At 34.0% G+C, this 8666-nt stretch overlaps 1 pseudogene; it reads right to left on the reverse strand.

The window, feature by feature from the left end:
- Positions 1-510: 510 nt before the first annotated feature.
- On the reverse strand, positions 511-5130 carry LOC106974855 (ADP/ATP translocase 2-like; annotated as a pseudogene).
- Between the last annotated feature and the right edge of the window lie 3536 nt (positions 5131-8666).

The following is an 8666-nucleotide window of genomic DNA, read 5'->3' on the forward strand; positions in this document are numbered from 1 at the left end:
TTCCCCTTTCTCTGCATCTTCCCCAACACCTGTTGTTTCCTGTGTTGTTAATTTTATGCATTCTCACAGGTGTGTGGTGACATTTAATCATTGATTTGTATTTCCCTGATGATTAGTGAATTGGACATCTTTTCATGTGTCTGTTGGCCATCTGTATGTATTTGTAAAAATGTCTACTCATGTCTTCTGCTCATTTTTCACCTGGATTATTTGTTTATTTATTATTTATTTGTTTAATATGAGAGAGACAGAGAGGGAGGGAGGGAGGGAGGGAGGGAGGGAGAAAGAGCATGGGAGGGGGAGGGAAAGAGAGAGAGAGAGAGAGAGAGAGAGAGAGAGAGAGAGAGAGGATCCCAAGCAGGCTCCATGATTACAGTTTAGAGCCCAATATGAGGCTTGATCTCATGAACCATAAGTAATGACCTGAGTGGAAATTAAGATTCAGATGCTTAACCAGCTGAGCCAGGCAACCCTTAATGCTTCCCATTTTCAACCTGTAAATACTTGTTATTGACAAATAGCACTCAACAGTCTGTCAAGTATGCTCAAGATATGTTATATAATACAGTATACCTATTCACAGGAGGGGGCATGATTAGGAAATAACTTATGGGAACTTATTGATATAATCACACAAGACAAGCACAAAGCGCCACCCATGCCTCTGAAAACATTGGACCATGCACCCTTTAAAAAAGTTTTTGTTCCTTCATCATTAGAAATCTTCCTCCAGCAGTCAAGCATTCCTGTGTACATGATATCAGTTTCTTTGTGCTCTGAATGCATCATCATTCAGCGACAAACCTGTCAAATGGATAAGATATCAACCCAGCAACCAATGTACATACTCTGGAATAATCTAACTGATGAAGATGTGTGTATTCTTAGGATCTGTGATCATTCCCTTTGTAGTGTCATAGATACCAAACTAGGCAGCTTGGTAGATGACAATACCTTGAACCGATACATTAAAGCCTTGGTACATACCCTCCATCCCATCAGATCTATAGATCTTAATCAGGCAGTCACCAAGGCCTCTGGATTCCCTTTCAGCTCCAATTTTTCCCACATAAATTTCTAGAGGGGAACAGACAATATCAAGAGGATACACAAAACACAAGGGTATGGCTCCAGCGACACCAACTGATGACAGATTCACTGCAAAGTAGAACCAAACTGGTTTTCTTGTCCACACTACCCAGGAAGATCTGCTTGTATTTATCTTTGAAGGCAAAGTTGAATGCCTGGGTGGGTAAGTATCTTATGACATTGATCAGGTTATCACAACAGAAGGACAAGAATCTCTGCTTCCTGGGGATATAAACCACACAATTTATAATATGCTGTATTGCTTATCATATAATTTCAATCATATATGAAATTTAAGAAACAAAGCAGATGAACATAGGGGGATGGAAGCAAGAATAAGATAAAAACAGAGAGGGAAACAAACTGTAAATGACTTTTAAATAAGGAGAACACACTGAGAGTTGCTGTTGGGGTGTTCAGCGGGGGGATGGACTAAATAGAAAATTGACATTGAGGAGCACACTTGTTGGGATGAGCACTGGGTGTTATACGGAATTGATGATGTACTAAATTATATTTCTGAAATCATTTTTACACTATATGTTAGCTACTTGGATTTAAATTAAAAAAAAATAAGAATAAGAAGCAAGAAAAATCTCAAATAAATAACTTCACCTTACATGTAAAGGAGCTAGGAAGGGAAAAATATATAAAAACATCGAACCAGCAGGAGGAAGGAAATAATAAAGAATAGAGTAGAAATAAAAGATATAGAAACAAGAAAAAATAGAACAGATAGCTCAGTGAAACCAGAAGCTCGTTCTTTGGAGTGATCAACAAGATTGCTAAACCTCTTTCCAGACTCATAAAAGAGAGAGAGAGAGAGAGAGAAACAGAGAGAAAGACAGATACAGAGAGAGAGGATTCAAATGAACAAAATCACTAATAAAAAAGGAGAAATAGCAACCAACATCACAGAAAAATGAACAATTGTAAGAGAATATTATGAACAAGTATATGCCAACAAATTAGACAAACTAGAAGAAATGTATAAATTTCTATAATACTATAACCTACCAAAATTAGAAAATTTATATAGACTAATTACCAGCAAGGAGATTGCATCAGTAATCAAATAACTACCAACATCAACAAAAAAAGTCCCAGACAAGATGACTTCACAGGTGATTTCTACAAAACATTTAAAGAAGGATTAGTGATATCTATAGCAATCAAAACATCCAAAAAATAGAAGAAGGAAAAATTTCAAATTCATTATTTGAGGCCAGTATCACCCTGATACCAAAACCGGATAAAAACACAACAAAAAGAGAGAACCACAGGTCAATATCAGTAATGAACATGGATGCAAAAATCCTAAAAAAATTATAGCAAAAGGAATCAACAATACATTAATAAAATAATTCATCATGATCATTGGGACTTATTTTCAGGACACAAGTATGGATCATTATCCACAAATCAATGTGATACAGTACATCAATGAGAGAAAGAATAAAAACCATATGATTATTACAATAGATTCAGAAAAAATTTTTGACAAAGGGCAACATCCATTCAATGTAAAAACCCTTAAGAAAGTAGATTTGGAGGGAACATACCTCAACATAATAAAGGCCATACATGAAAAACTCACAGTGGATATTTTACTCAGTGGAGAAAAGCTGAGAGCTTTTCCTCTTCAGTCAGGCACAACACAGGGATGTCCACTCTCACTGCTTTTATTCAACATAGTACTGGAAGTCCCATCCAGAGTAATTAGACAATAACAACAACAACAACAAAAATAAAATAAATCAAATTATAAGGAAGAAGTAAAATTTTCACTATTTGTAGATGGCATAATACTATATATAGAAAACAAAAAGAAAGAAACAAACCACAGGAACTTACAAATGAATTCAGTAAAGTTGCAGGATATAAGATCAATGTAAAGAAATTCATTGAAATTCTATACACAAACAATTAGGTAATAAAAATATAAATTAAAAAAACAATTTCATTTACAATTGCACTCAAAACATGCTTAGGAATAAACCTAACCAAAGAAGTGAAATACTTGTACTCAGAAAACTATAAAACAATGATGAAGGAAATTGAAAAGGACACAAACACCAAAAAATGACACACATTCCATGTTCATGGATTGTAAGAACAAATATTGTTAAAATGCCTGTACTACCAAAACCAAATAGCACTCTACTCTGTGGCATTAAGTATTGCCAAATTATTACACAGTCATTACCAACATTAATCCCCAAGTCTCTTCTGATATTCTCAAACTGAAATTCTGTGTCCATTAATCAATAACTTTCTATTTCCTTTTTCCCCCAGCCCCTGGCAAGCGCCATTCTATTTTCTGACTCTATAAATTGTACTACTCTTCAGATAAATAGAATTATATAGTATTGTGTGTGTGTGTATGTGTGTGTGTGCTGTAACGTGTGTCAGAATTTTCTTCCATTATAAGACTGAATGATATTCCTTCCCATGCATATACACAGTTTACTCATTAACTCATTCCATCTATGGACATTTGTGTTGTTTCCACTGCAGTTGTATATGCAGGTATCTATTTTATGGGATTTTTTATAAAAGATGTTATTTTATTTTGATGAGGTAAACATATACAGCATAAAATATAGTCATTTACACTAAATTTTGCTCGCATTATGTAAAAGAAGTATATGTGTTCTTTTTAACAGTTTATTTTATTTTTTAGTAATCTCTACATCCAACATGAGACTTGAGCTCACCACCCCAGAGTGGTGTACCTGGATGGTAACATCCTTCTCCAATTGGGTCAGTCAGGTGTCCCAGAGGTATATGAGTTTTTATAGAATAATTACAATAATTCACATAAATTTCTAGTTATGAAATGCAGTTTCTTATGTTATTCCTATTTGTGGTTGAGTATATTATAAAATATGAAATAAATAGATCCTAAGTTTTCAAATAATGTGTGGTATCTATACATTTCCTTTATGTATTTTAGGTGAAATAAATTATAGAAACAGTCATTATAATCTTACTGATTATTTAGAGTGTGAATAATGTTTATAGTACTTAATGGAAAATAAAATAATTGTGTCAATTAAATAAAATGAGTGGTAGATATTTATATTTTCCCAAGATGTGATAATATTTATTTGTTTAATAAATTCCTATTTTTATTTTTGTAGTACACAACTAAAACTATTTGCCACAAATTGGAATGTATATAAACCTACACAAATAGGATTCCAAAGGATAATTTCTAACAAAATTGACTATAGATACAAAATGTAGTGTAGTAATTTGTGTGGTGTACACAAAGTGTAGTAATTTAAAATGAGGAATCAACTTATCCTTCATTTAAAATATCTACAATGGAATTAAATAGAATAATGAAAACTGAGCATTGACTAGTGTGGCAATGTGAAAATTTAATGCTTTAATTTTTTTTTCATTTTTGCTATGGTTTGGCAACATTAGAGGTTTTTTTGTCTCTTTTCTGTTTCCACAGTATTTCTCTTACAATGGTGCTAAAACTGTTATACTGTTACTTTAAACCACAAATTCCTCTCTTTTCAATGCTGTTAAAGGCACAAATACATTGTCTACTATTTCTCATAGAGTAATCATAGAATATTTAGGAGGCTGTCTATAATTTTCCCTTCTATATTTTTCTGATCCCTGTTGCCATTAGTGAGTATTAAAATTATAAGTCTTCTTCCCCAGGATACTGGGAAGATTAATCAATGTTTTCTGTAAAAAATAAAATAGGAACCCCTAAGTCATTTATTTGACTATTGATAAATTAGTACAAAAATTTTAATCTGATTAAACTGTCCTTCACTTTATTGCTTCAGATTGTAAGAGAGATAACATAGTAAATTTTATATTTAAAACTGTATAGAGGGTTTCGTATAACTGAAGATTTTCTGGAGTTCAAAATTAAAAATAAAATACTAAATATTAATTTGTTAGTGTGACCTACTCACACAAAAATGATAATTCCCAACAGGCTGGATCTGCATCACCTTTGAGCACCATTATCCTAAATATCTTTTCTTGTCTGGCAACATCAAACTTGTTCATATTAGTGTCCAGAATAAACTATTCAAGGGCATGGTCTATTGACATCTTTTGCTAAAAATACTTTTTTTTCTAATAATATGCTAGTGCCTCATAAGTATTACTCTTGAGGTGCCAATGATGTTTAATTTTTAAGGATTTTAGAGATTTCAAGAACTTAAATATACTTTCCTCTTCCCTTTCAGAAAGCTGTGGTTCATTAAAATAAGAGATAATCATTTACAAGGAAAAGTAAAGTATACATAAATGGTCTTGGAAAGGAACGTGATTTAAAAATATATTAAAGTGTAGATCTATCTGGTTCTGAAATTACTTGTTTAAATTTTGCATGGCAAAATTCAGCTTTTTTCTTTTTTTGAACTTATTAGCTTCAGTTTGTTTCTACATATATTATATTTTATAGTTTATATGTTTGTTTCTATCTAAGTAATAAAATATATGATTACAAAAATACAAGCTACAGCAGATTGAATTTATTATGCCAATCACTTTGCAATTTGATTCTATACTGGCTGGCATTTTATCAATTTGTAGTTTATTTTTTTCAATTTCCAGGAAATCTTTAGCTCTTGGGTTCCTTTCTACCACTCTTGTGACCTTGACTTTCCTGTGTAAATATAAGTATCACTTTCCACATTTGTGAGATTAATTCCCTTCACCCGTTTTCCCACCCCCGAACACTTTTCCTTCTGAAAACTACCAATCTGTTCTCTGTATCTATGAGTATGATTTTGCTTTGTTTGTTTGTTTTTGATTCCACTTTATAAGAGAAATCACATGGTGTTGTCTTTCTATGACATTTTAATAAAAATAATGATCTGAAGTCTATTTATGTCATCTCAGATGGCAAGATTTTCATCATTTCTTATGTTTAAGTAGTATTCCATTGTGCTTGTGTGTGTGTCCCATATCTTGCTTATTATGAATAATTTGACACTAAGCATAGGGATGTACATATCTTTTTAGATTGGTGCTTTGTTTTCCTCAGATAAATACGCAGAAGTGGAAGAGCTGGATCATATGGTAGTTCTGAGACAGAACAGGGAAGGGAGAAGGGAATTAACTCCTGTAAAGCCACTGGTCTGAGGCAAGGGTTAAAAGTTTCCTTATACTTAGAGATAAATACCTTCTGGGAAAGATACCAAGTGAGAAATAACAGCTATCAAGCAGTAATTGTTGTCTGGGCAAAATTAGAAGTGACAATTTAAAGACCACTTTCACAATCATTTCTATTTTCCAGGAGCCATAAACAATGTTGACCATGAAGAAAGGCATCCTGTGATTGTCTTATGTCCACTAACAAGTAACAACTATGAGATAATGACTGTAGGACTGAAGAACACTTCCTCACTCATTGTCTCTAGCCCTTTGAAAAAGGTCCTTTAAAAGACTTACAAACTAACCCTTCCAAGAAGTGACATTCCTCTTTCTTTTCCACTCCCTTGTATTCAAGCTATCTCTAATAAACTCCACCCCTTTTATTTCTCTTCAAAGTTCACTTTTTTAAATTTTTATTTATTTTTGAGAGAGAGAGAGAGAGAGAGAGAGAGAGAGAATGAGTAGGGGAGGTGCACAGAGAGAGGCACAGAAGATCTGAAGTGAGTTCTGTGCCAACAACCAGAGAGTCTTAATGCAGGGATTGAATTCACAAACCGCAAATCATGACCTGAGCTGAAGTCTCTCACTTAACTGACTGAGTCACCCAGGTTTCCCCAGCATTCATTTCTATGGCAGTGAGACTCAAGAACCTGGTTCTTGTAGCTTGTTGTGCTGGGTGTGGTTTTTGGAGAGATCACATGTCTGATTCTCCTACTCACCTTGTTACAGTGCTTTTACCCTTTGATGTAAAGTGACCTGTTAAGTTAGTTTTTACTGTTTTTTTCCAATGGAAAATTTTCCATATGATACTGTAGATATTGGTGTGTCCATGGAGGAGGTGAGTTCAGGGTCTTCCTATGCTGCCATCTTGGATGGCCTTCCTTATTGATATTGTTTGTATATATTTCTTGAATGTACTTACAATAAAAGAGCTTACTATAAAATAATTGATTCTTTTACTTTTTTATCCTTTTAAGTAGTTCGTTCATGAGTATTATTGTAATTTCCTCCAATTTATGATGAATTTATCACTCATCATGGAAAAATGGAATAATTGTGTGTATAATCATTAAAATTATATATATATAATTTATTATATAATACAAATTAAGATACATAATTAATTAATTAATACATGCATGCACTATTTTTGTGCCAGTACCTACTGGTTTGATTACTACAGCTTCGTAATATAACTTGAAGTCTGGAATTGTGATGCCTCCAGGATTGGTTTTCTTTTACAAGATTGCTTCAGCTATTTGAGATCTTTTATGGATCCTTACATATTTTAGAATTGTTCTAGTCCTGTAAAACTCTTGTTGGTATTTTGATAGGGATTGCATTAAATATGTAGATTGTTCTGGTCAGTATAGAAATTTTAACAATATTTGTTCTTCCAATCAATGAGTATGGAATATCTCCCAGTTCTTTGCATTATCTTGAATTTCTTTCATTGTATTTTATATTTTTTAATGTTTATGTCTGAGAGACAGAAGAGCAGGGGAGGGGCAGAGAGAGAGAGAGAGGGAGAGAGAGAATCTCAAGCAGGCTCCAAGCTCTTCAGCTCAGAGCTTGACAGAGGGCTTGAACCCAGAAACTGTCAAATCATGACCTGAGCCGAAATCAAGAGTCAGATGCTTAGGGCGCCTGGATGACTCAGTTGTTTAAGTGTCTGACTACAGCTCAAGTCATGATCTCATGGTTCATGAGTTCAAGCCCCAAGTTGATCTCTGTCCTGACAGCTCAGAGCCTGGAACCTGCTTCACATTCCATGTATCCCTTTCTCTTTGTTCCTCCCCCAATCATGCTGTCTTTCTCTCTGTCTCCTAAAAATGAATATTAAAAAAAAGAGTCAGAGGCACCTGGGTGGCTCAGTTGGTTAAGCGGCCGACTTCGGCTCAGGTCATGATCTCACGGTCTGTGAGTTCGAGCCCCACGTCAGGCTCTGTGCTGACAGCTCAGAGCCTGGAGCCTGTTTCAGATTCTGTGTCTCCTTCTCTCTGACCCTCCCCCGTTCATGCTCTCTCTCTCTGTCTCAAAAATAAATAGACGTTAAAAAAAAAAGAGTCAGATGCTTAACTGAGTGAGCCATCCAGCTGCCCCCATATTTTATAGTTTTCACTGTACAGGTCTTTCCCCACTTTGGTTAGTTTATTCCCAGGTATTTTATTGTTTTTGGTGCAATTGAATCCTTAATTTCACTTCATTACTAGTATATAAGAATGCAACAGATTTTTGTACACTTATTTTTTATCCTGGGACTTCACTGAATTCACTTATCAGTTCTTGTAATTTGCTGGTGGAGTCTTTTGAGTTTTCTATATATAGTAATATGACATCTGCAAATAGAGAAAGGTTTTCTTCTTGCCTACCAGTTTGGATATCTTTTATTTCTATATATTCTCTAATTGCTATTGCTAAGACTTCTAGTATTTTGTTGA

The sequence above is a fragment of the Acinonyx jubatus genome, chromosome A1 (assembly GCF_027475565.1).
Source record: "Acinonyx jubatus isolate Ajub_Pintada_27869175 chromosome A1, VMU_Ajub_asm_v1.0, whole genome shotgun sequence".
In the NCBI taxonomy this organism is placed as follows: Eukaryota; Metazoa; Chordata; class Mammalia; order Carnivora; family Felidae; genus Acinonyx; species Acinonyx jubatus.